Source organism: Balaenoptera ricei, chromosome 2 (assembly GCF_028023285.1).
Source record: "Balaenoptera ricei isolate mBalRic1 chromosome 2, mBalRic1.hap2, whole genome shotgun sequence".
NCBI lineage: Eukaryota > Metazoa > Chordata > Mammalia > Artiodactyla > Balaenopteridae > Balaenoptera > Balaenoptera ricei.
The window spans coordinates 62,085,159-62,110,235 of NC_082640.1; the positions used below are offsets into that span (position 1 = coordinate 62,085,159).

The following is a 25,077-nucleotide window of genomic DNA, read 5'->3' on the forward strand; positions in this document are numbered from 1 at the left end:
AGTCACTCCGTTAGATCATTCATTCATTGTCACTTTCTAGCTATGCGGCCTTGCGCCCGCCACTTGACCTCATGAGCTTTAGTTTCCTTATTTTAGTAAAACTGGGATTATATCATAGTGGTTGTGTCGTAAGGCTTAGAAGAGTTTGTATTAAAATATCTGGCTCTCAAAAAAATAAATAAAATAAAATATCTGGCTCTCTTGGGCTAGTACAGTTGCATTAGGAGGCTGGAGAAGGGCTCCTTAGTCTGTCCCCTCATCTCGGTGCAGCCAGTGAGGGCAAATTCCAAACAAATGTATCTCAACTCCTGTTAGGGCACCATACCTGTCTGAGGAAGGGGTGATTTCCCCATCTCTGGAGTGAGACAGGAATGAGGATGCTGGGAGGTTTGTTAAGTGGCCTCTGAACCTTTAGGACAAATCTCCCTCAGTAAGACAAGCCTGAGCACGTGTAGCCTGGGAGGTGGGATGGGGTGGAGTATCCCCAGCCAGGAATGGTCTGTTACCAAGAGAGGGACTGGAGTGGTGGAAGGGCTTTCTCTATTTGCCCTCTCTGGGCCATCTGATGTTGGATGAGAAGCCCCTTGGTGCTGCTACCTTCTCTGAAAAACCTGGTCCCTCACATTTCCTGGGCTGCCCAAGGACTGGGGACAGGTGTGTGCAGTGGAGGGAGGGAACAGGTGAACATGCCAAAGGTCAGAGCAAGTTCATGGGGCAAAACCACCCAGGCCACTTGCTCAGATCCCAAAGGTCAGGCCTGCCTGAGTCAAAGGGTAGAGCAAACGTAAGGCCACAGGTTCCAAGAGTAAGGAAGCAGCTAGAGCAGCTGGAGCTGAGCAGCAGGGGCTGGGCACTGCAGGGAGGAAGAGGAAGTGAAGGTCACCTGGGGGCAGCAGAGAGGGTGTCACTTAACTGAGAGCTGGAGGGTCCTTAGAAATAGAGTTCGGAGAGAGCTGGCAAGCAGAGACTCAGAGAAGGTTGGGGCTTTCCCAAAGTCACACAGCAGGCTGAGATCAGGAAAGTGCATCTGTGTGCTGACAACTAGGAGTCATGGCCAAGCCTCAGCTCACAGGCTGTTCTTCCCCACTCTTGCTCTTCACCAACCTGGCCTCCCCTCCACGACACCCATTCCCCCGCCTCTGCCCTGTAATTAGGGGCTGGGTGGAGGGCGGTGTTCTCAGCTCTTAGGGTCTAGTCTCAGAACTCTCGGGTTGTATGCTCAGCGGGCTGGGTGTTCCCTTCAATCTCTCTGAGCCCGAGCGGAGCCCACCCAGGCCAGGATGAGCCTGGCAAGACCCCAAGGGGGCCAATTAAGAATCTTCAGCCCAGGACTTCCTTGGTGGCACAGTGGTTAAGAATCCGCCTGCCAATGCAGGGGACACGGGTTCGAGCCCTGGGCCCGGAAGATCCCACATGTCATGGAGCAACTAAGCCCATGCGCCACAACTACTGAGCCTGTGCTGTAGAGCCCGCGAGCCACGGCTACTGAGCCCACATGCCACAACTCCTGAAGCCTGCATGCCTAGAGCCTGTGCTCTGCAACAAGAGAAGCCACTGCAAGGAGATGCCCATGCACTGCAATGAAGAGTAGCCCCCACTCGCTGCAACTAGAGAAAGCCGCGCACAGCAATGAAGACCCAACGCAGTCAAATAAATAAATAAATAAATAAATTTATTTAAAAAAAAAAGATTCTGCGGTCCCATTGAGTCTTGTCTTAATTCAGAGACCACTTCACAAAGTATCTTCACTTAATCATTGTCTTCTCCATTCCTTTTAGGCATCACTTAGACACCCTGGACTACAAAAGAGATATCACAGGGCAGGGGACTTGGGAGCCACTTTGTAACTTTCTGAGCCTCAGTTTCCTTTCCTGCAAAACAGGAACCATGAAACCTGCCTCACAGACTGCGGTGAGTGTTGAATGAACAAAATCAGTGTGGGAAATTGCTTGTAAACTATAACAAGTTTGTAGAGTATCAGCTGACTATGAGCTCCTGAAGGCGTGACCTTGCCCTCTTCTTCTCTATCCCAAGGTCATGTGCAGAGCCTGTGGGGAGAGGTGCCTATCAAGCCTTTGTTGGATAAAAGAAGGTAATCAGTACAAGGTGGCTGCCTTGGGAACCCCCCCCCCCCGCACCGTGTGTTTATTAGGCTGTGGTCTTGGAGAGAAGGAATGGTATTGTGGCTGGAAGGAACAGTGTGAGCAAAAACAGAGAAGGGAATAGTCTGCCCTTATGTGGGCTTCCTGGCTGGCGTTAACAAAGAACAGTGGCATAGAGAAGCCTGGAAAGGAGGTTTCACACTCACCACCCCCCCTCCAACACACACACCACCCCCCCTCCAACACACACACCACCCCTCCTCCAACACACACACCACCCCCCCTCCAACACAGTCACCACCCCCCCTCCAACACACACACCAGGGCTCCACAGGCTCCACAGGCAGATTCTCCCCCTCCACCCCGCCCCAGACACTGATTACTCCTCCTGGCTCCCTGGGAAGGCGAGGTAAAAGGTCAGCTTCCTGAATCTCTGCTTGTTACCTACACATGGCTATTAATAACAATGCCATTCTCTCTAATGAGGCCACCCCTGCTATTTACAAATTTCCTTCCTCAGCGGAGCTCCTTCTCACCCCAGGGGAGGGAGACGTGGTGCTGGTAGCCACCCTACAGGCAGAGAAACAGAGAGGTGTGGTGCCTTTTCCCAAGACACACAGCAATGCTCTCCCCAATCCTTTCAGACCCAGCTATAGACATTGCCTCCTTCAGGGAGGCCCCCAGATTGCTGTTATGGCCCTCTCTGTCCTCTCTATTTCCTCATCCCTTCCCTCCTCCTGCTCAGCAGAGGAACATCTCAGTTCTGGTAGGTGGGCAAGGCAAGAAGGCAAGGAGCTCCGCCTTGAACGTGGCCCTGCCGTCCATTGCTTGATAGACATGATCTCATTTAATTCTTACAACAAACATATGAGGCAGGGGTGTGAAAAACAAGTGAACTGAGGTGTGACCTACTGAGCTGAGTCACCTTAGGCAAATCCCTTAACCTCTCAGTTTGCTCATCAGTTAAATGGGCATGATTAGAAAATGTCACAGGGCTCATGCAGATCCAAGGAGTTCACAGCTTGTTTTTTATAGTAAGTCCTCAACCAGTGGTAGCTCTAGAGGGGGAAGCGGCTTGCCCACATAGCCAAGAAATGGAGGAGCTGGGACTCTCCCCCATGCCCAGGACTATGTGACCCCAAACCCTTCTGAGAGAAGGCTCAGGCACAGCTGGTGGTTGGGAAGCCTCTGCCACTCAAGCATGCATAGCCTGAGCGGTCCCCTGTACCAGGGGCTGTCAGCCTGGGCTCAGGGCATATCAGGGGGTCTGGACTGGATAGGACCTGGGGTGGGGCAGGTTTATAGGATCTGATCAGCATGTGGTGAGCCACTTCCCAAAGATGTGCTGGAAAACCAGGGTTTCCTTCTTCAGGGAGGGCCAGGTTAGGGGCAGGGGGAAACTGCTACTCTTCCTGAGTGAGCAGGGAATGGGGACACCCCCCAACTCTGGAGGAGCCCGACCCCACCTCCAGAGGAAATCAGTTTCTCAGAGGGGGATCCCAAAGACCAAGAAAGGGAGAAGACTTTTCACTAGGCCACTCTGAAGACCATGCCTGCCTTCTGGCTAGAAAAAAAGCCCGCACACAATAATTTGGGGACCTTACTGCAGGAGAGGGAGGACTTTCTGATTAATTAACAGCCAGAGTGGATTGACTGTCCTTCCCTTCCTTCCTTCCACCAACTACTGAGGACCCACAGGCTTTATGCTGGCAGTGAGTGGGACTCTGGTACTGTTTCCCTGGCCAGTGAGAGAGGTGGATATAAAATAGACCATGACACTCCAGTGTAATGTTTGCTTGTGTGGGGATGGGGCTGCTGTGGCCTGAGAGAGGCCTGAGGGATAGGGTACTGGGCCTTGAGTCAGGGGAGGGTCCCGCATTCTGGCTGTGCCAGAACCCAGCCGCTGGCGGGTGGGGTGGGGTAGGGGGTCTGGCTAGGTGCTGACTCCAGAGAGGTCTTTCTAATGCCCACATCTGACCCTGTCACTCTCCCTGCCCCCAGCTTGGAGTCTCCCATGGCTCCCCAGTTCCCTCAGGATCCAATTTCCCACTCTGGCTTCTGCCTGCCTCCTGACTGACCCTCCCCAACCGGCCTGCCACTGCAGCCACCAGAGCCAAAGTTTTTTGCCGGGTCACACCTCCATGCTTTGGAATATGCTCTCCCTGAGCTTTGGCTGCCTGGCCAGCTCTTTCTTTGCTAACTCCTGTTGGTCTTCAAGGCTCCGTTCAGGCCCCTTCCTCCAAGAAGCCTTCCAGAGCTCCAGGCTCAGTCTGGTCACCTCTTCTGAGGCCTCATAGCATTCTGAACTAATCTCCATGCTAGCCATGAACTTATCTCCATTATCTAGTTGCAAGCCTGGCTCTCATACTAGCCTGGGTCTGCCTGAGTGCTGGAACTCCAGTGCCCAGCACAAGGCTAAGTCAGGCCGTGCTTGTGGAGTGAAGGGTTCATGGCAAAGGGGGACTGTGCACATCTGAAAGGGAAGAAAGGCAGAAAAACCTCCCCGGGCCCAGAGGTGAGAGCCTAAGAGGAGCCTCTGCTGCCAAAATCTCCCCTGAAGCCCCTGCATTTCCTCTCTCAGCCTCTCAGGACCCGAGACCGCAAACCCGAGGCCAGCGGCAGCCTGCTGGTCAACATAGGGAAACTGAGGCCCAGAGAGGGGCAGCCACATGCCCAGGGTCTGGGGCAGGCGGGCCTGGAACCCAGGTCTCCTGAAGGCCTGTCCAGTCTGAACACTGGCTTCCTTCTTGTTCCGATGCTGCCTCCGCATCCCACCCCCAGGAGGGAGAAACACCTGGCTGAGCTCCACCTGCACGCCTGCAGCCCCCTCCTCGGAGGCCCCCAGCCTGGGACTGGGAGTGAGGCGAAGAGGAGGGGGAGCCCCTGAGAGAAGGGGAGAGGCTGATGCATTTCCCCCTCGGTGTCGTCGCAGGAGGCTGCTCCCCCCATCCTGAGCCTGGACTCCTGCCAGCCTCCCTAATCACCTCCCCTCCTTCCCTATCCAGGGCCATTCTCTGGGGATCCCCTCCCCCGGGCCTCTGTGCCCTGGGCAGAGCAGCCCAGCTGTTTCCAGGATGGTGGTTTGGGCCTGGGCAAGCTGTACCCACAACCCTGACTCCTGCCCAGTGCCCGCCTCGCTTCGGTCAGGCTTTGGCCTCCATAAGGAATTACCTTCCCCCAGCTCCCCAGTTCAAAGGTCTTGGGAGGCTGCCAACCCAGGTCCTCCGGGCCCTGCCTGGGCCCCCTCCCCCAGGACCGGAGTACCCTCCTGTCCTATCGTGGGCAGGCCGGGTAGACTGCCCATTGAAGCCTTCCTAAGGCCGGCTGGGGCAGTGGGGTTCGGGCCAGGTGGTTAGCGCTGCCCCCTCGTTAGTGGCCCGCTGGGGTTTCCATCACTTAGGGCTGGTTACCAGGCAACTGCATCCAAGGGCTAGGCTCTGGCTTTGGGCTGGCACAGCCACTGCTGCTGAGCGGGGAGGCTTGCAGTCAGGCCAGCTCAGGTCATGGTCAGGAGGCCTCATGTGCCTGGGAGGGATGGGGGTGGTGCCTCAGATCTGTAACCTCAGAAACTCCTTATCATTTTCTCAGCTTAGACCCATAGCCCTGCCCCACGAAAGGGGTCTCCAGGGTCTTCCACACAAACACCAATACTCAGAGCCTTCAGGTTTCTGGGAGGTTGAGGGGAGGCTGAGTGGGAGCAGAGAGGGGCACTTTTCCCTCTTTAGGGACTGGGGGTGCAGCCCTGTGGCCTTACTGACCACCACTCTGTGGCCTGAGGTGGGGTCCATGAGGAGAATGATTTCCCAGGTTACAGGGCTTGGGCTTTGGGTCTAAATCCTGCTCTGCCTCTCAGTGGTTGTGTGACCTTGGATATGCTGATTGCCTGTCTGAGCCTCCGTTGCCTCGTCTGTAGAATGGGATGATAACCCCTGTCTCATTAGGCAGTGTTTAGCCTGTAAAATGCTAATTAAAACTTTGGCTCCCCTGGTCCGGTAAGATCCCACATGCCACAGAGCAACTAAGCCCATGTGCCACAACTACTGAGCCTGCGTACCACAACTACTGAAGCCCCCGTGCCTAGAGCCTGTGCTCCGCAACAAGAGAAGCCACCACACAATGAGAAGCCCGCGCACCGCAACGAAGACCCAATGCAGCCAAAAATAAATAAATAAAATAAATAAATTAAAAAAAAAATTTGGCTCAGGGAGGCCCCCTTGGGGGGCAGAGGCAGGGATTGCCTCAGTCTGATCCTTTGGGGAGGTCCCCTAATTGGACCCCTGAGCCCTAGTAATGATGCAAACTCACCAGGCAGAGGATAACAGGCAGGGAGGGAGGGGAAAGGGGGAAGGAAACAGGTTGGCAAAAAAATAATAACAACCCCCCTCCCATTGTGAGGGGAGGGACTCAAGAGTCCCCAGATTGTCACTTAGTTGCTGTGTAACTTTGGATGGGTTGCTTGACCTCTCTGAGCCTCCAATTCCTCATTGACAAGTGGAGATAATAGAAACTCCAGCCCCAGAGCGTTGCTGTGAGAAGATATTCAAGGAAAGTACCTAGCACAATGCCTGGCTCAGAAGTAGGGACTCAGAAAATTGGAACAATTATCATCATGCTATTAAACCTGTATTACTACCGATGACTGTTCATACCCATCATCACATTGAGTTCTGAGAGCACCCTGAGGGGAAGGAGAGTGGGGGCAGGCATTCACCTAGGGGAGGTGTTTAGCCTCCCAGCTTTGTCTCCTGATTACCTGGTCTGGGGGTCCTGGGCCCCCTGAGGGGTGTGGAGGAGCTGGGGCTGCAGGTCAAGCAGAAGGTCACAGAGCAGTCTGGGATGCAGATGGAACCAGAGCCTTCAGAGTGGAGAGGGATTTAACTAGGCAGAAAGGAGCAGAGAGGGTAGGTTTGGTTGGGGGAACAGCCTTGACAAAGGCCTGGAGACCAAAGAGAGTGCAGAGTGTGGTCAGGGGCCACGGGAGCCAATGGGGCTAGATGCGGGGTGGGCTGAGACACCTAGGCCGATGTGAGTGACAGTCACATACTGCCCTGCTGAGGCCTGGGGTCTGACCCTAGGCAACCAAAGACCCCCTTACTCCAGGGTGCTGAGAATGTGCCAGAAAGGTGGGCTGTGAAGAGGGGAATCCTTTCTGGTTGCATCAAGGTGGCCACACTAACTCGCCTGCCCTCTGTCTGGAGGTCAATCTCATCCCCCATCTGTGAGCCTCCATCATCACAGAGCACAAATCCATCTCCCTGGGCTCTCCAGCCCCCTCGGGAGGCCACACAGGCCTGTTCTTGAGGGACAGAGCACAAATCCATCTCCCTGGGCTCTCCAGCCCCCTCGGGAGGCCACACAGGCCTGTTCTTGAGGGACAGAGCCCAAGCCGAGGTCCAGAAAGAGCCAGGGCTGGCATGGCATGAGCCCAGACCCTGCCAGGACGACCCAGCTCAGTGCTGTCACCGCTGTTCTCACAGGCAGCCTCAAGGGCCCCCAGCCCCACATCTGCCACCCCAGACAGGGGTGTCCTCCCTCCTCCTCCAGTCTCCCCCGGAGCACAGCACTCTGCCCCCCCAGTGCTCAGTGAACCCTTCCAACAAGTGTGGCCTCAGAACACAAGTCTTCTGGTGGCAAGAAAGCCAGGGCCAGGGCTGAGCTGTGGAGGAGACCAGGACGTTGCAGGACAGCTGGCCAGTGCTAGTAAATCAACAATTCCTGAGCAAACACAGCCCGCTCTGAACCCGGGCCTCCTTCCTCACCCTCTGCGGGCAGCCCCCTCCCCTCATGCAGTCCCTACAACCAGGCCATCTGTAGCTCACTCGGCTCCAATTAGCTCAGTAATTAGCACCTCATCGGCCTGTCTGCCTTTGAACGGCTCCCCTGGGAAGGGGTTTGAGGAGGTCTCCATGACCTCAGGGCCCAGGGCTGGGGCAAGTTCATGCAGGCCCAGGGGCCAGGCTGCAAGGCCCCTGTCAGTCTCCCTGCACCCACAGGTGGCCCCAGCATTCACTGATGTGGCATTCCCAGCACAGGGCAGCGGAGCCAACTGAAGAACCCCTCTGGGATTGGAGTAGGGGGCTGGGAGGCAGAGGAGCCCCTCCCAGGACAAGGCTTCTTGCAGCAATCGCTGGGACCCTTCTCAGCACCCCCACACACCTCCTCACCAGCTCTGCTTATTCAGGGACGCCTGGCTGGCTGGGATATCAGGGTGATGGGCAGGGGAAGTGTGCGAGGACAGCCAGGTCCCCAAGGGAAGGAGGCAAAACCGGTTGGGGTCAGATCAGGGAGCTGAGGGCGGGTGGGATGGTCTCTGGCTGGTGGGGTTGGAGAGGGCCTCCTGCAGGAGACAAAAGGAAGTGGAGAGATGTGAGGGGTTGTCAGAGTGTGTGAGGCCACAGCACAGCGCAGGGGCTCTGGCGTGAGGGGCAGGCCAAGATGTCCCCTGACTGAGCTCAATTTCCTCATCTTTTTTTTTTTTTGGCTGTGTTGGGCCTTCGTTGCTGCGCGCAGGCTTTTCTCTAGTTGCGGCGAGCGGGATCTACTCTTCATTGCGGTGCGTGGGCTTCTCATTGCGGTGGCTTCTCTTGTTGTGGAGCTCGGGCTCTAGGCGCGCGGGCTTCAGTAGTTGCAGCACGCAGGCTCTAGGGTGCGTGGGCTTCAGTAGTTGTGGCACGTGGGCTTCAGTAGTTGTGGCTCACGGGCTTCAGTAGTTGTGGCACACAGGCTCAGTAGTTGTGGCTCACAGGCTCTAGAGCGCAGGCTCAGTAGTTGTGGCGCACGGGCTTCGTTGCTCTGAGGCATGTGGGATCTTCCCGGACCAGGGCTCGAACCCGTGTCCCCTGCATTGGCAGGTGGATTCTTAACCTCTGCACCACCAGGGAAGCCCTCCACATCTTTAACAAAGGAACAGTCACAGTAACAGCCGCCAGGTTCCGGGGAGAATTACAAGATGTGGGGTGTGGGGCAGAGCAGCAGTGCTATGGAGGTGGGAGGCAGGTGGCAGCGGCACCCAGGCTGTGGGGCAGGAGGTGAGCGTCACAGGAAGCCAGCTTTTGTCTCCCTCCCCAGAGTCAGAGAAACACTGGCTGAGGGAGAGAGGCCTTGACAGGGCTGGGGGTGCCCCTAAGGTACTGCTCAGGCCTGGGGGAGGGTGTGAGGGAGGGCATGTCAGGCCCAGGTAAGCAACCAGTCTGAACGGCACAGGGGACCCAGATAGGCAGGAAGTCAGCCTCACCCCAAGCCAAAACCCACAGATCGGGGCAACCTGGGGCTGACATCGGTCTGTGGTCAGCCACGAGACTGGAGCCCTAGCAGCAGGAAGGGCAAATAGAGTGCAGCTGGGAAGACACTTGGCCAGGGCAGGGTCTGCCCCTGCAATGAGTCTCCTCCGGTTCAGTCTAGAAAAGTCCCATTGCTGCCTCACTGTTCTGGTGCCAGAAGTCCCTGTAAGTGTCTCCTTCCCTGGGATAAGCATTGCCTTATTAAAGATGGTCTGGTGAAAAAATGCCACCAGCCACTTAGCCCAGTCCCAAATCCCAACTTGCCACTCATGGCTGTGGGACCTCAGGCAGGGCCCTTCACCTCTCTGAGCTACAGGGTCCTTGACTGTGGGATGATGATCCTGCCCCAAGTTCATGGTGAGGCTCAAGTGCCCAGTGTTCGCAGGCACTTGATTGGGCCTGGCAGGCAGTAAGCACTCCGGGAGCCTGTGTTCCCCCTCCTTTCTCAGGCCAGTTCCTGAGAAGGCCTTGGGACCCTGAGAAAGTCGAGGTCCGCTTTCCCTACTCTAGAAAGGAGAAGTTCTGTGAGTCACGGCGGAAAGGCCAGAAAGCCAAAACCAGCTCCCCAGTCCCTCCTCCCTCCAGAGGCTCCGAGCTGGAGGGGAGCGGGCAGGCGAGTCCTTCCAGTAACATCTCCTGCTTTCAAGCCTCCAGCTCCCAGCCCATCTTCATCCCAATCCTGGCTCCCAGTTCCAGTTCTATCCCCATTCCTATCCCAGTTCTGAGGCAACAACAAGGAAACACAGCAGGACGATCCTAATAGGGCGAAAGGCCTTGAGGTGGGTTTGTTCAATTAAGGGGAAGGGACTCAGAAACCATGGCTCCTTGCCTCCAGGCCGCTGCCTCTGGCCTGGTCCTCCTTGCCCACAGTGATCTTCTGAGTGTCAAACTCAAGTCTGCGGGGTCTTCCTGTGACCCACACCACGGGCGCTGACGGTGGGGGGCAGAAGTATCAGGCTCTGGTCAGCCTGAGCCCTGCCTGTGACCATGGTCCCTGTTTGTCCCCAGAAGGGGCAGCATAAAGCCTTAAGGGCAAAGCATTTGTGAAGTCATTTGGAGGCAACTGTGGAGACTGTACTTCTCAGCTGGGAAGGGGGTGCTGAGGGAAGCAGCAGAGGAAGCTGGTGAACCCAGGAAGTGGATCTGGCTTGGACGTGAAAGGCCTGGGCCTCTCCCTGGGGCCCAGGTGACCACAGCCATGATCAGTCTTCTTTATTTCTCAGTCAGGGTCTGCCCAGAACCGGGGCCACCTCTCATCCACTCCTGCAACCCTTTCGGTCCCAAGCACCCCTGTGGACTTTGAGGGGCTCCCTGATTGGCTGACTCCGTGACTCCAGGTCAGTGCGGGTAGAGTGCTAACCGCCCCCCAGGGCTGTGGCTGGGAGCCAGTCCCTGGGGAGCCAGGACTGTCACCGTGACCTGATAGGCTTCTACCAGGATGGTGGCCTCCCCACCCCGTGACAAGTCGAGACAGGCCTCACAGAGCAGAATGAGGGCCCTCCCCAAGCTTGAGAATGTGCTTCCAGGGCCACGGGACTGGAGGGCAGGGGCCCACACTCTGGGTTGGAGAGGCCGGGGGAGATGGGTGCCCTGTCCTCAGCTCAAATCCTGCCTCTGCTGCTTCTTAGCTATGTCACCTTAGGCAGGTCATTTCATCTCCCTGTAGCACAGCTTCTGCGGGTATAATATTAGGATAATTGTCACCCACCTTGTGGGACAATCAGGCAGACTAAGTGAGGTTGTGAATGTGAGGAACCCAGCGTGAGCTGGGGCTCAGCAATGCTCAGTGCTTCCTGGAGGTGAACCCGAGGGGTGGGGTGGACCGAGCTGGGCTGTGCAGCCGGAGGTGCGTGTGCATGTGGGGGACTGGCCTGGGACAACCAAGAGAGCCCCCTCTCCCAGTACAGGCCTGCACCGGGGTGTCCACTGCCCCCCTCCCCAGCCCTCATTCAGCCGGACGCATTCCCTCCTCTACCCCTCCCCATTTCCTGTCCAATCTCCTGTCCACCCGGCTGCCTGTGGACTCTGTCCAGGACTATTGACTCTTCTCGTAATGAGGACAACATCAGTCCAGAGCCTCACAGTTCATGAAGCTTAGCAGACTGGAGTGGACAGCAGTCTCCCGAGCTGCGGGTTAGTAGGCCAGTCGTGCAGAGGCGGAAGCCCAGGTGAAGTGACCTGCTCAAGCTCTCACTGCCAGGAAGCAGCAGATCCAGAAGCAGACCCCAAGCTGTGGTCCCTCACTCCCAGCCCTGTGCTCCTGCCACTGCGCCTGGAATGGAGCTCTCCCAGCCAGGCCAGACTCACAGGAAGGAGCTCAGAGGACCAGGAGGAGAAGATGTTGCAACCACACGGGAGCACAACCCCTCACGGACAGACACACCTCGGAACATGGCTTTTCATTCATTCCCTCCCCCATTCATTCATTCATTCATTCATCGGCTCACTCCTTGGTGTTTTTTGGCTGTGCTGCATGGCATGCAGAATCTTAGCATCTTAGCTCCCCGGCCAGGGACCGAGCCCGTGCCCCCTGCAGTGGAAGTGTGGAATCCTACTGGACCGCCAGGGAAGTCCCCCCTTGTTCTTTGTGTCCTGCACTCTGCCAGGCCTGTTATGCCAGGGTATGCGTGCCCTCTGTGTGTGCCCACAGGACCCACTAGTCACCCAGGACCCTAAAAGCCCCCCTGGCCTCTCGTTTCTGGCCCAGAATAAGGAGGTGTTGGGGGGAGGGTGTTCAATCACCCACTGCCCCCGGCCCCGGTTTTGCTCCCCAACCTCCACCCCCACACTCCCCCATCCCCAGCCCCTGTCCCTGCACTCACTGCTTTGGGGTTTACACTGAGTTCCTCCACCAGACTAGCAAAGGCAAGTTTGCATCCTGGCTGCACCCCAGCCGAGCTTTGTGACCTCAGGCCAGTCACTGGACACGGTTGGCCAGTTTTCTCATCTCTGAAATGGGGCTCATACGCCTTTCTTCCTTTTTTATGGTGGAAGCAAATGAAAAGCACTGGCACAGCCCTCACTGGCTCACCCTCTCCCACCTGAAGCCCGGGCTGCCACCACCCCACCCCTACCAAACGGGAAGACCTGTACCATCTAGACAGGGGCTGGGTCGCAGCTATTCTTTGCCTCTCAGTTTCCTCATCTGTAATGTAAGAATAAAAACACCAAATGGTATGTTGTGAGACTAAATTAGAAAATCAATGTATCTGGTGTACAGGTTCATTATAAACAACAGGAATGAATGGATAAATAAATAAACCCTTGAGTCTGCTCTAACTTCTTCAAAACCAAACCAAACCAAACCAAACGCTGATTAGCAAACTCAGGTGCTCTATTGCTCATAGCGTATAACTCGGGACTCCCATCATGGGCCCCATCTCTGTGTCTTTGAGGTCCCACGGGCTGGACGCATTTGCAGAGGCAGGCTGCCCAGAGGAGGTTGGCCTAGGGTGGCCCCAGAAAGAGGCAGGAGGCTGAGTCTGAAGTCAGGATGAGGCCCTACGGGTCTTTCTCTGACTCAGGACGATCTAGCAGCAGTCCACGTCCTGTACTATGTGCAGGACCCAAGCGGCTACTGTCCGAGGGGCCTCAAGCCTTTAGCTTTCAGCAGAGGCTCCACACAGGGCTGCTGCCAGCCCACCTGGACTGGGAAAAGGCACCGCTCGGGGCAGACAGAGCCCTGTGTCAGGGCGCCTGACGGGGGAGCAGAGCATGTGCTGGATTTCAGGGGCTGGACACCCTTGTGCATTGCCCACCCTGCAACTGGCAGGGACCCAGTGGCCCTCCAGTAACTCTGAGGCTGGTGGAGTGGCTTCTGTTTCTCCAGGCAGACTTCCCACCCAGCAGCTCGCTCTGCGCCCATGGCCTCCAGCCCACTCCTCCCCACGCTGGACCCCCACCCCCTCTCCAGCCCTTAGCCCCTCAGCACTGACCGGCGCAAAGCAGCGTTGGTGTTAGGCTTTGACCAAAGGTCCGGACGATGCAGAGGAGCAACGTCACAGCTAAGCAGGTCAGACAATGAAACGGTGGCCCTCTTATCTTAAAACCCATCAGCTGTTTCCCATCCCGCCACTCCCGACTCAGGTCACAGCTTGCTGACATCTTCCAGGGATTCCCCCCCAACCCCCGTCTGAAATGCTTGTTCTCCCATCCTCATTCCTAGCAATTTAGCACCCCACCCCAGCAAACCAGCTATGTCTCCCATTTCTGAGCCCGCCCAGGCAGCTTGCTAAACTAAGGGCACCTATCAGCCCAGGCCTCACAACCTTCCGCTGCAGTGTCTCTTTTAACAAGCTACATCCGTTCTCAGACAGTGCTTTCTTGCCCACCCACGTAGAGAAATGGACAAAGAATGATAGGAAGATTTATTCCTCTGGGATTTTTTTCTTCTTCCCTATGAGTTTGGTCACTTTTCTACCTCATCATTTTTAATCTGTGAAAGCCAATCTCAGACAGGTTTTAGATGGTGAGCATGTGTTACAGGTTTACCATAAACTGGTTAGCAAAGGAACCAGTCAAGGAAAACAAAACACAATAGATTCCTCCAGTATCCTGGGAGAAGCTGTGTAATAAAGTGACTGGCAGCACAAACACTAAAGCCAGACTCACCTGGTTTCAATCCAAGTTTTGTCCCTTTCTAGCTGTGTGACCTTGAGCAAGGTGATTTAACGTCTCTGTGCCTCGATTTCCTCATCCGTGAACAATGGATAATAACAGCACATACGTCATAGGGTTGTTGTTGTGCCTGAAATCTAATTGAATTCAAATTAAGTGAATTAATATGTGTAAGCTACTAGCACAGTGCCTGGCACACAAAAAGCATGAAAGACTGTTAGCTATTGTTATTATGAGCAAGTTTATATAGGAGAAGAAAAAGGAATGTTAGATAAGGTTGTTTAACTATGTACAGGTCTGGTTAGCTTTACAGGGCCGTAAAGCTGTCACATTCATATCAGCTGCATGGGTTAAACCTGGGTCATACCAACTAGGACAGCCCTCAAATTACCAGGTGTGGACTGTTAATCAGAAATGCCAGCTGCAGAAGTTGCGTGGGGTTTTGTGTGTGTGTGTGTGAGTCTGGGATATCTTTCTTTCCCAGACTTCAGCCTGCAGCCCTGTGATTATCAGGAACATCTTTTAATCAAGCAGAGCCTGGGGAATGGGAGGTGGCAGAGGATGAGAGAGCTGGGGAGCCTGTTCCATCACTGCCAGGTGATACTGGCAGGGCTGGTAGAGGGCTTTGCTGCCACTAAGAGATGGCCAGGAGGTGCTGCTGTGCAGTGAAGCCTGGGACTGGGCGGCTGAAAGGCTCCTCTGTGGTTCTGGCTATGGGAACAGCTCTCAAGGGCCAGCCATGGTTTCTGGCCACTGGCCACACTGTCTTCTGAACCCTTGGCCTGTGTGGAGCTCCTTCCCTGAGTTCCCAGAGCCCTGTCAGGTCCCAGAATCCTCTGCCCAGCCTTCTGCTGGCCTGAGTGTCCTGTGGAGGAAGGGAGGCAGGACTGCAGGAGGACCCAGCCAGGCTGAGCTGGGAGCCAAAAGGGGCTTGGCAACTTGTCGAGAACTGGCACAGTGCCTCCGTGGCAGCCCCCTACTCCACCCAACCCGCCGGAGCCACTCAGGACCTGACACAGTATTCAGTTAATAAAGCCATGTTGATGTTGCCTGGTAAAAGTAAACCCAAGACACAAGGTCACCTGACATTTAGTAGTTCTATCCAATAGAAATATAATACGAGCCGTATGTTTTTTAAAAATTTTCTAGTGGACACGAAAAAAAGAAGAAAACAGGTGGAATTAAATTTTAATATATTTAATTTAACCCAATTTATCCAAAATATTGTTTCATATGTAATCAATATATGAAATTATTAATGACATATTTTACATTCTTTTACTTCAAGCTAAGTCTTTGAAATCCTGTGGGTATTTTACACTTCTTGCACATATTCATGCCAACTAGCCACTGCAAGGGAGGGAAAAAATCTTCCTCTACCCTCCCAGGTTCAGCTGCAGAGGCCAGAGAATTAAACTGACAAAGGACAGATTAACAGGAGAAAAAAGTGTATTTCATATGCACATAGGAGCCAACAAAGGAAGTAATTGGCCCATTAAATGATTAAAGTTAAAGGTTTACAAACCTAACTTAGGGAAAATGGAGGGGAAATAATGGCTTCTATGGGGAAAAAAAAAACCAAACAGATTTCTTTAGGAATGATAAATGGGTTTTTAGGAGAACCAACATAAGAAAGTTTGTGATAATATTTGTCTATACAAGTATGAAAGGTCTCTCGTCTTCTTCAGGGCCGTGAAACTCCCCTGGAGAGGGGATTTATGGTAGCTTCGTTTTCCCAGAAGTTGCTGCTTTTCGTCAGATAAGGGAAGCTCCCAGGAGGCTTTTTTCTGCATCTGTTGAATCTCAAATATCTTCAGCTTAAAATGATCTTCATGCCAACTCTGGGGTTCCAAGTGAGTCCCCAAACTACACTTCAAGGGCTCAACAGGCACAAGTGGCTAGTGGTTACCTTATTGGACAGCGCAGGTGCAGAATCACCAAATCGCTGGGTGCCGGGACCGGGCAGCTCCTAGAGATCGGGCAAGCATCCCTTCTGCTGCCTCCATGACCTGTTCTGGCCCACACCTGCCTGAGTGTCTGCCAGGGGCGGGGGCCCACAGCCTCCTCAGGCAGCCTGTTGCTCGGATCAGGCTCCGAGGTGCAAGCTGTCGATATTGAGCGGCAATTTCCCCCACTGGTTGTGCAACCCAATACCTTTTCCAAAGCGCTGGCACAAACCCGCTGTGAGGGTGGCGGGCAAGTCTTCCTGTTACCCAGAGGGTCGGTGTCCCGCAGCAAGTCGGGAGAGGGAGATGCTAGGATACTACAGAGTCATCCTTGCTCTGCGCGGCTGAGTGGTCCCCCAGACCCCTTGGAGGGGAGGGTCTGCGTTCTGGGACACCTGGCTGTGCGAGCACCCACTACACCGCTAAAGTAGAAAGCCCGGCTCCAAGCCACAGCCAGCTCGGTCGGGGGCGGCCCCTCGCCCTGGGCTCAGGGCGCACCTCTCCTTCCCCCAACTGGGAGGCACAGAACCCTAACGCAGCCTCCTGTTTTCACAGGTGGGGAAACTGGGGAGCAGTTCTTGTGCTGCCACGGCGTAGTCCCTTCCCTCTAGCTGAACCGGTGTCAACGAAGTCCCAGGGGCCTCCGGAGAAAACCTGGAGGCCTTCCTGGCCTGGGGGGCCCGGGGAGGGAGGCTCCTCGCCGGCCCTCTGCTCCTCGGACACAGGCGGCGGGCGAGCGAGGGCCGCGGGGACCTGCCGGCCGGGCGGGAAGCTCCCGGGAACCGTGATGTAACTCGGCGCCCGGCTTGCAGGAGCAGCCCCAGGCGTCGCCTAGGCTTGTTTACCCGAGTCCGCAGTTTACCGGGGGTGGAGCCATAGCTGCCTCGGCCCCGCCCCCGGCGTGCCCCGCCCCGCAGAGCCCCCATACCCCTTGCTGGGCGAGCGAGGCTCCCTCCTACGTGGGATTCCGAGGTCCGGAGCCTCGGAACTGAGCTCCAGGGCTTTGGTCTTCTTTCAGTCTTAGACGTTTGAAGACCCGAAGCAGTGGCGGTGCCAAAGGGGTGACTCTGAAAGGGCCTGAGCCCCCAAAGCAACTCACAATAGCATTAAAACTAAGTAAAAAGCTGGAGCTTGCTCTGCCCACGCAACTTCAAGACGAGGGCCCGTCTACCTAAACGTACTAGCGTCTCCCCTGCAGTGGTAGCAAGTCCCTGCATCTCTCTAGGTGTCAAGTTTCCTCATCTCTACGATGGGGAGCAGGCTTCTTCCATACGATGCATTGCCATGACAGTCTCTGATTCTAGGCATTGTGGGGTGCACTTCTTTGGGCCTTCCAAAAGTCGGCCTCCGGGGAAAAAAAACTCCAGTATTTCCCGGGGGCCCTTCCTAATTTTGCTGCCATGGAGATAGAGTTTGCTCTTGATTGGGAAAAATTGCTAACACCCTGGAGGGCTGAAGGGCAGAACTGCCTAGGGGCTGGGACTCAAGGTGGCCTCCAACCTCTCTAGCTGCAGCCCCTCCCAGCCCCATTCCCAGGCCTGGCTCGCTGGGGCCAGTGGAGTGCCTGTGTGCCCAGCACCCAGCCCAGCTGAGCTCTCAGGCCAGACTCAGGCCTCCCACCCGCAGAGGAGAGGCAGAAGTCGAGACAACGTGTGGCTGGATGACAGTGGGTCTGGATGGAGCCCAAGGTTGGGGCACTGCTGATGCCAACAAGAACTCCAGCAGCTGTGATCTGTGCTCACTGCCAAGGTTTTCCCACCCACACTCTCAGTTCCCTGGTGAGGCAGGCAAGCTGAGTCCAGATAAGGCAGCTGAGGCTCAGAGAGAACAGGGTAGCCTCACATCACCCAGTGAGTTGGTGCCAGAGCTGCAACTAGGCCCCAGACCCCTGTTTTACTCCCACTCCTGAGAAGGACCCAGACCCCTCATGCTCCCACTCCTGAGAGGGCATGAGCCCTGTGAGCAGGAGCAGTCCAGGAGGGCTTCCTGGACTGGAGGCCAGGTCCGAGCTAGGTAAGGCAGGAGGGTCAAGATTTGAGGAGGGTGTGAGATGGGAAGTGCTCCCTGAGCTGGGAAGTAAGAAGAGAGGGGAGGTTTCCCTGGGGAGAGAGCAGCCCTCCGGAGCTGTAAGAAGCGAGGGTATGAGAGGTCTGGCCAGAGAGGAGGGTCTGGGGGTCAGTCGGGGACTAGCAAGTAATAGTCCAGGCCAGTGAAGTTCAAGGGCAGTTCTTGAGTAGGGGGGGGCAGCAGACCAGATGCAGGATCAAGACTGTCGGTGTTGGGGGTAAGCTTTCCCATCCTGCCTCCACTTCAGGCTCTCCCATTTCCCAGCCCTTGGGCATGTTCTCTTCCCTCTGTGGGCCTCAGTTTCCTCATCTATAAAATGGAGGTCATCTCCCTATTCAGCTCACGGCTGAGAAGGTGCTTTGTGATTGGACTTTACATACTTGAGGGTGTGAGGGACTTGTATACAATTGTGACAAAGCAAATGGGGTCAGGGAGGACTCTTTGAGGGGCTTTTCCTTCTCCTGGATTCCCTGGCTCCACAGGAAGAGGCTCCATACACTTGCTTCCCTGAACCCTGCCAGCATGTCTGGGAGGCCCCTGGGCTTAGCAAATATTTGTGCCTCTGATCTAGTCGGTGGCTGCCAGAACATTCTGTCCTGCCGCCCATTCGTCTAGGCCTCTGCCTCAGGCCATGAGGATCCTGAAAGAAGACAAAAGTGTAGGGTTGGGACTTCTGGGTCCTTCCCCCTCACCCCTCCTGCCTTTTCCTCCTGATCCCCTCATCCCAGTTTAGTCTTGAAGTTCATAACCCTGTGCTAGGCACTGTGCAAAGGACAGGGGACAGGTGGCTCTAAAGAGCCTCTCCTAAGAGCTAGGACCTTGGGCCCAAATCTGAACTCAGTAGCTGTTCTGCTGTGTGGTCTTGGGTGAGTCCATTACCTCTCTGAGCTTGTTTCTTCATCCCTGAAATGGTGGTGAAATGGTTTGGGTCAGTGCCTGGGCACTTAGTGAGTTGTTTTTTTCCCTAGCCTTCCTTCCCTGGCTCTGTACTGTCCCCCTAGAAGTTTGGGCCTGCCCAGTTTCGCCAATAATAATAACAAGAGTAAGAAGTTTCCAACATGATTGAGTGCTCTGTGCAGTGGTGTGCTGGTAAATGTTTAACAACCAGCTCTAAGAAAAAAAGGTCCTGGTTTGCAGCATTTGCCTGATTTCTGTCTTGTTAATATTATCACCAGGCCGCTTTCAAGCTTCCAACATGACATCACTGAACACGGAGTTGGGAGCCGGTGAGAGCTGGCTCCAGCACAACACTGCATACAGGATTAGCTACGTTATTCGCCAGGCTCAGTGCAAAATGAAAAAATCGCAGGGTCCCTCGTTCGAAAAGCAGGGAAAAAGCTAAAGCTTTTTCCTTCTTTCTGCGATTTCTCTCTCAACCCATCCTAATGCTCGTTTTATTTATTTAATGTCACACTCCTTCCAGCATGGGGATACTCACAGGACAAGTGCAGACCCTCACAGGTGGGCGGTGGGGTAGGCAAGTCCCAAGACTTGGCACACACATATAGGATCCACTGACTTCCAGGTTGTCCCTCATATCAGCCACCAGGCACGTGCTCCAGGAAGTCGAGTCAGGCATGTTGCCTTCCCAAAGGCCCACAGTCCCCACCCACGTCCCAACCTTCAAGCCAGGCTATGCGAGGCACCCATATGGGGATGGGAAAGAGGCTTGCCCTGGCCAAGCCACCCCACTGAATGCACCATATTGCTGCCTGACCAGAGAAAGGTGGCCAGTGGTTGCAGGGTAGAGAGGAGGAGAAGGCCAGGTGAGGCCAGGTGTACCAGAGGATAAGAGCGCGTTCTAAAGAGGCAGGAAGGTGGCAGGAGGTAGGACAGTGCTGTGAGCAGGAAGCCTCAAGCCCCTGGCACTGGCTCCATTACTCCCCTGGACTTTCCTTACAAGACACAAATTCAAAGATAAAATTATGAAAAATTTCAAGATGCCGATCAATCTCAGTGCATTTAACCAAGCTAGGTGTCCTTCTGAGTGCAGGACCCTGTGGGCTGTCCTGGTCTCAGACCCATGAAGCCAGCTCTGACTGTATGTGTCATCCAAGTGAGAGAGGAATGGCCCTACAGGGTCCTCCCTCAGGAACTTCAGTCCTCAAGTCGAGATACCTGGGGATCCTGGGCCAAAGAGAGGCCAAGGAGACTTGCAAACCCTCTCTCTTCAGAGAGAAATCTCCACCACCTTGGGGGAAGCTTCACAGGGCATTGCAACTGGGCAAAAACTTGTTCAACAACAACAAAACTACAGCCTGTTATGGAACATTTATCATCAATGATCTGCATGTCTCTTATATTTGCATTGTGCCACTTTCCTCTTTTTGTAAAGACTTTATAAAAATGTGTCTTTTGCTTCTAAATGAGTGAAAGATAACACTTTCAAACATCCAATTCACTGCCCATCTGAACAACATATAATTGGTTGCATTCATTGGTCTATGGAGCACCCACAACTGTAAAAGTTTTCTCTATACTGATATTTGTCCTGGGGATTGAAGCCAAAGATTGACTCAGTTTTAGCAAATTTAGAGCAGCAGCTTCTTGGCTTAAAAAAATATTTCCACTTACCAAGAATGGTTGCTTGTTCCTTTAAGGAGAATGACCACGGGGTCCCAGGCCTCTACTTCCTGATGATGAGAATTTGGAAGGGGCACTTTTCACACCACACCAGCCTCAGACGAGGGTGTTATGGTTTAATTTCTCAGGAGTGGCCATATGCCCCAGGGGGCAGCTGCTGGAAGGGACATCTCATCAGGGAGGAGGGCCGCAAAGTGAGGGCAAAGGATGAGAGGACCCCACAGCTCTGTCCAGGTGATGCCCCATCATGGGGGCCCAGGATCAGCCCATGAGCTCTCGGGCTATGCTGCACTGAGGAGGGGCAAGGGGGCCTCGCTGTTCCAGGTGAGCCCTCACATGCACACACAAATAACCAGGCGGGAAGCCACCCAGGTACCTTAGCCCGAAGTGCATTGTGGTGCATTGGCTATAAACTACTTTATAGCATATTGAGAAAACCTGACGATTAAGGAACAATGGGCGCCCCTCCTAGCATGTTCTTCGATTGACCTCCTCATAGAAATTCAAACCATAGTGTTTTGCGTCTAACCCAGGGCCCTTTGGTGTTCTTGGGCAAGGTCCAGAACACATCTGAGCCCCCGTTTCTCCATCTGTAAAATGGAAAAGTGATGCATGTCTTCAAGGTTGTGGTCAGAATTAAACAGGATGCATGTGTGTGTGTGTGTGTGTGTTTATGTTTATATGCCAGACACAAAGCTGGTGCTACAGTAAAAGATGGCAATACGGGTGGCTATTATTATTATTACTATTGGCAATCAAATAGTAAAGACAGGGTCTGATTCACTTCTGGGTCCCTGGTACACCACAGGTGTTACTGGGGAATGTGAATTCAACTACTGGGCCTTGGCTGGGCTACGACTTGAGAATGGCTCACGGGGGTGTGGTCACAGGCAGCAGAAGATGGAGGTGTGAGTGAGCTGTGCTGGGCCCTCAGCGGCCTTTCCCCCCTAAGAAACAGTCAGAACTGGAGTAAGGAGGCCTGTAGGGGAAAGGTCATCCTCAGCAAGCGCTCTCATTTCACAGATGGAGAAACTGTGTCAATCTGCCATGAATGTATTACACTAATTCCACTGGCTTCAAAGTAACTTTGGAATCCAAACAGAATAGCATCTGGGGGTACAAATCTTGGGTGCTTGCTCAGATTCCCCTAACAATCTGCTTTATTCCACCTTTCCCAGCCTTACTTCTCTTTTCTTCACCCTTGCTACCCTGGGCTTGCACCTCCCAAATAAAGTATTAGCACCTTAATCCTTGCATAAAGCTCTGTTTTTCAGAGGACCCAGGATAAGATGGGCAGCATTTCCAAATTATTTGTATTTATTATAGGATTATTCAACATAAAAGATCCCCATATAGAATTATTCCATCTATTCAGATAAAAGTCTCTATGAATACGTACACCACACATACACATTTCTTTGAGCAAGAGTAGAAAGACCACAGTACCTTGAGCTCCAGGTGGATGCCTGTGGTGATCCACTTGCTGGTACAGATGCTCTCTCACCAGCAGCGGTGGCTGCCTAGGATGTTATTCTGCATCAGATCTCATCTGAAGCTCTTCATAGCAATACGCAGAGTCTCCTGCCAGAGATTTGCCTTTTATTTCAAACTTTTTTTGCATATTGCTGATAAATAGAGCAAGGGGGTAAGAAAGCTCTGGGTCCTTATACTCTGCAGTGGGGAACTCTCTTTTTGTAATTGGTTCCTATGGAGTTTTTTCCACACCAACAACAAATTCTCCAATGCCAACTGGGCGCCCAACAATTTAATGCAATTCTCACACTATCTACCTGGAGTTAGTGTCAGATCCTACAAGTTGAAGGGCTTAGTCCTATAAGATTAACCTACTTGAGATGCCAGTTGCAAATGGGGTATCTGGGGGTACCCATACTCCTGCTGGGCTGACTACAAATTCAGGAGTTCCCACAACTCCTCCCTCCCAAGTTCAATAATTTGCTAGAATGACTCACAGAACTAAGGTTTATTTTAAAGGATCAAATAAACCAAATGGAAGAGATGTATAGAGCAAGGTATGGGGCAGGGGGGCGGGGGGTGAGATGGGAGCTTCCATGCCCTCTCCAGGGTTGTCACCCTGCCACACCTTGATGTATTTACCAACTTAGAAGTCCTCTGAACCTCACTGGGTAAGAGTTTTTATAATCCAATCACCAGGGCCCCTTCCCCTTCCTGGAGGTAGAATGAGGTGGGTGGAGTGGAAAATTCCCATTTCCTAATCACATATTTGGTCTTTCTGGTGACCAGTCCCCATCCTGACATTATCTAGAGGCCCCACACTGAGTCACCGCATTAACCTGAGTTCAGGTAAAGTCAAAGAAGCCTGTTATGAATAATAAAAGACATTCCTATCACTCAGGAAATTACAAGGGTTTTAGGAGCTCTATGCCAGGAATAAATAAATATATAGATATATTTAAATTTATACATACATTTATATAAAAATATATTTAAATAATAAATATATATAATATAGAGATATATTACATGTATATTATATATAGAATATTATTTCACATATAAAATATATTCTATAATATTATATGTTATAGTATAAATATCATATATAATACATAGCATTTTTATCACACCACAGTTCCCCTCAGGGCACTGCCATTCATTTGTTTGCTGCGATTGGCTACATGCAAATTAACTAAGCTTTTAGGTGTGGCTCTTGACAGGTTTAGCAAACATATGCTGGTTCTGCAACCCCTTCACACTTGGCTGTAGGTCTGATAGATATGCAGGTTAGGCAGCCTTCATATGTTGATGCTGATAAGATGTTGTGATCACCATATCACTGGAACTTGGGAGTCATAATTCATGAAGTCATATAGTCCACATTTTGAGTATACTCTATATAGTTTACACCCTCTCCTTGGATCCTCTAGACTGAGGATCAGGCAGATGAGAGATGAAGGCACTGAGCCTCAGAGAGAGCAAGCGACTGGCCCAAAGGTCCACAGCCAGGCAGTGGCAGAGATGGGTGGAAAACACTCAGCCCAGAACCCCTCCCTCGGCAGCCAGTGGCTTTTTTCTGTCGCATGACATTCCCTCTGCTAACCCTGTAGACAGGTCACACTCAAGCTGGTCTCCTTCTTGACAGCCTATGTCTTGTGATTGAGGACTGTCAGAGCTAGGAGAGACCTTACCAATCTGCTGTGAAGACCGGGAAACAGGCCAGTGGAGGCGGAGCCAGAAGTGGGACTCCCAACACCTGTGGCTTAGCCCCCGCTCAGAGGCTTGAGCTCCGGGGGGTATGACTAGGTTCAAATCCCAACTTCACCGTTTATTCTCTGGGCCTTAGGCAGATTAACCTCAATTTTTGCATTTATAAAGTGGAACTAACAGCAGCACTCACCTCAAAAGGGTACTGGGAGGAGGATTAAATTAGATAACACATATAAAGCTTTATAATAGGGCTGGCACACAGTACACACTCAATATATTTTTATTTTTAGTACTATTTTTATTATAATCACGGTGGGGAGGACAAACTTTTCCTCTGCCCACTTAGATTCAGTGACTGGGGACCTGTGAGTTAAACTAACAAAAGACAGGTTAACATAAGAAAAGGTAAAAGTTCATTCACATACATACAAAGGAGCTCACAGGAAATGTGGCTCAAAGAAGCAGTTAGAATTTGGGGCTTATATACCATCTTATTTTGTTTCCCGACTTTATTGAGATATAATTGACATAACACTGTATAAGTTTAAGGTGTACAATGTGTTGATTTGATACACATACATTGAAAATGATTACCACGCAGCATTAGCTAAAACACCTCCATTATGTCACACAACTACCATTTCTTTTTTTGTGGTGAGAACATTTAAGATCTACTCTCCTAGCAACTTTTCAGTATGTAACACAGCATTATTAACTATAATCATCATGCTCTACAGTAGACTCCCCATAACTTATTCATCTTATACAGGGAAGTTTGTATGCTTTGACCATCATCTGCCCATTTCCTCCCCCCTCCCAGGCCCTGGCAACCACCACTCCACTCTGCTTCTATGAGTGCAACTTTTTTAGATTCCATGCATAAGCGATATTGTATAGTAGTTTTCTTTCGCCATCTCTTCCATTTAAGCATGTCCTCGAGGTTCGTCCTTGCTGTCACAAATGACAGGATTTTCTTCTGTCTCATAGCTGAATTACATTCCATGGTGTGTATACACATATACCACATCTTCTTCATCCATTCATCTGTTGATAGACACTTAGGTTATTTCCATGTCTTGGCTATTGTGACTAACACTGCAGTGAACATGGGGCTGCAGCTATCTCTTCAAAATCTCACTTTCATTTCCTTTGGATATATACCAAGAAGTGGAATTGCCGAATCTTATGGTAGTTTTGTTTTTAATTTTGTGAGGAACCTCTAGACGGTTTTCCACCAATTTACATTCCCAAGAACAGTGTACAGGGCCTCCCTTTCCTCCACATCCTCACCAACAC

The 25,077-nt window shown here is 52.8% G+C and overlaps 1 protein-coding gene across 1 annotated transcript in view; it reads right to left on the minus strand.

The window, feature by feature from the left end:
* Positions 1–24,098: 24,098 nt before the first annotated feature.
* PPCDC (phosphopantothenoylcysteine decarboxylase) overlaps positions 24,099–25,077 on the minus strand; it is a 110,916-nt gene continuing 109,937 nt past the window's right edge. The window contains exon 8 of the transcript XR_009500765.1: positions 24,099–24,825. The gene's annotated coding sequence lies outside the window, so the exon portion shown is untranslated. The remainder of the gene's footprint in view (positions 24,826–25,077) is intronic.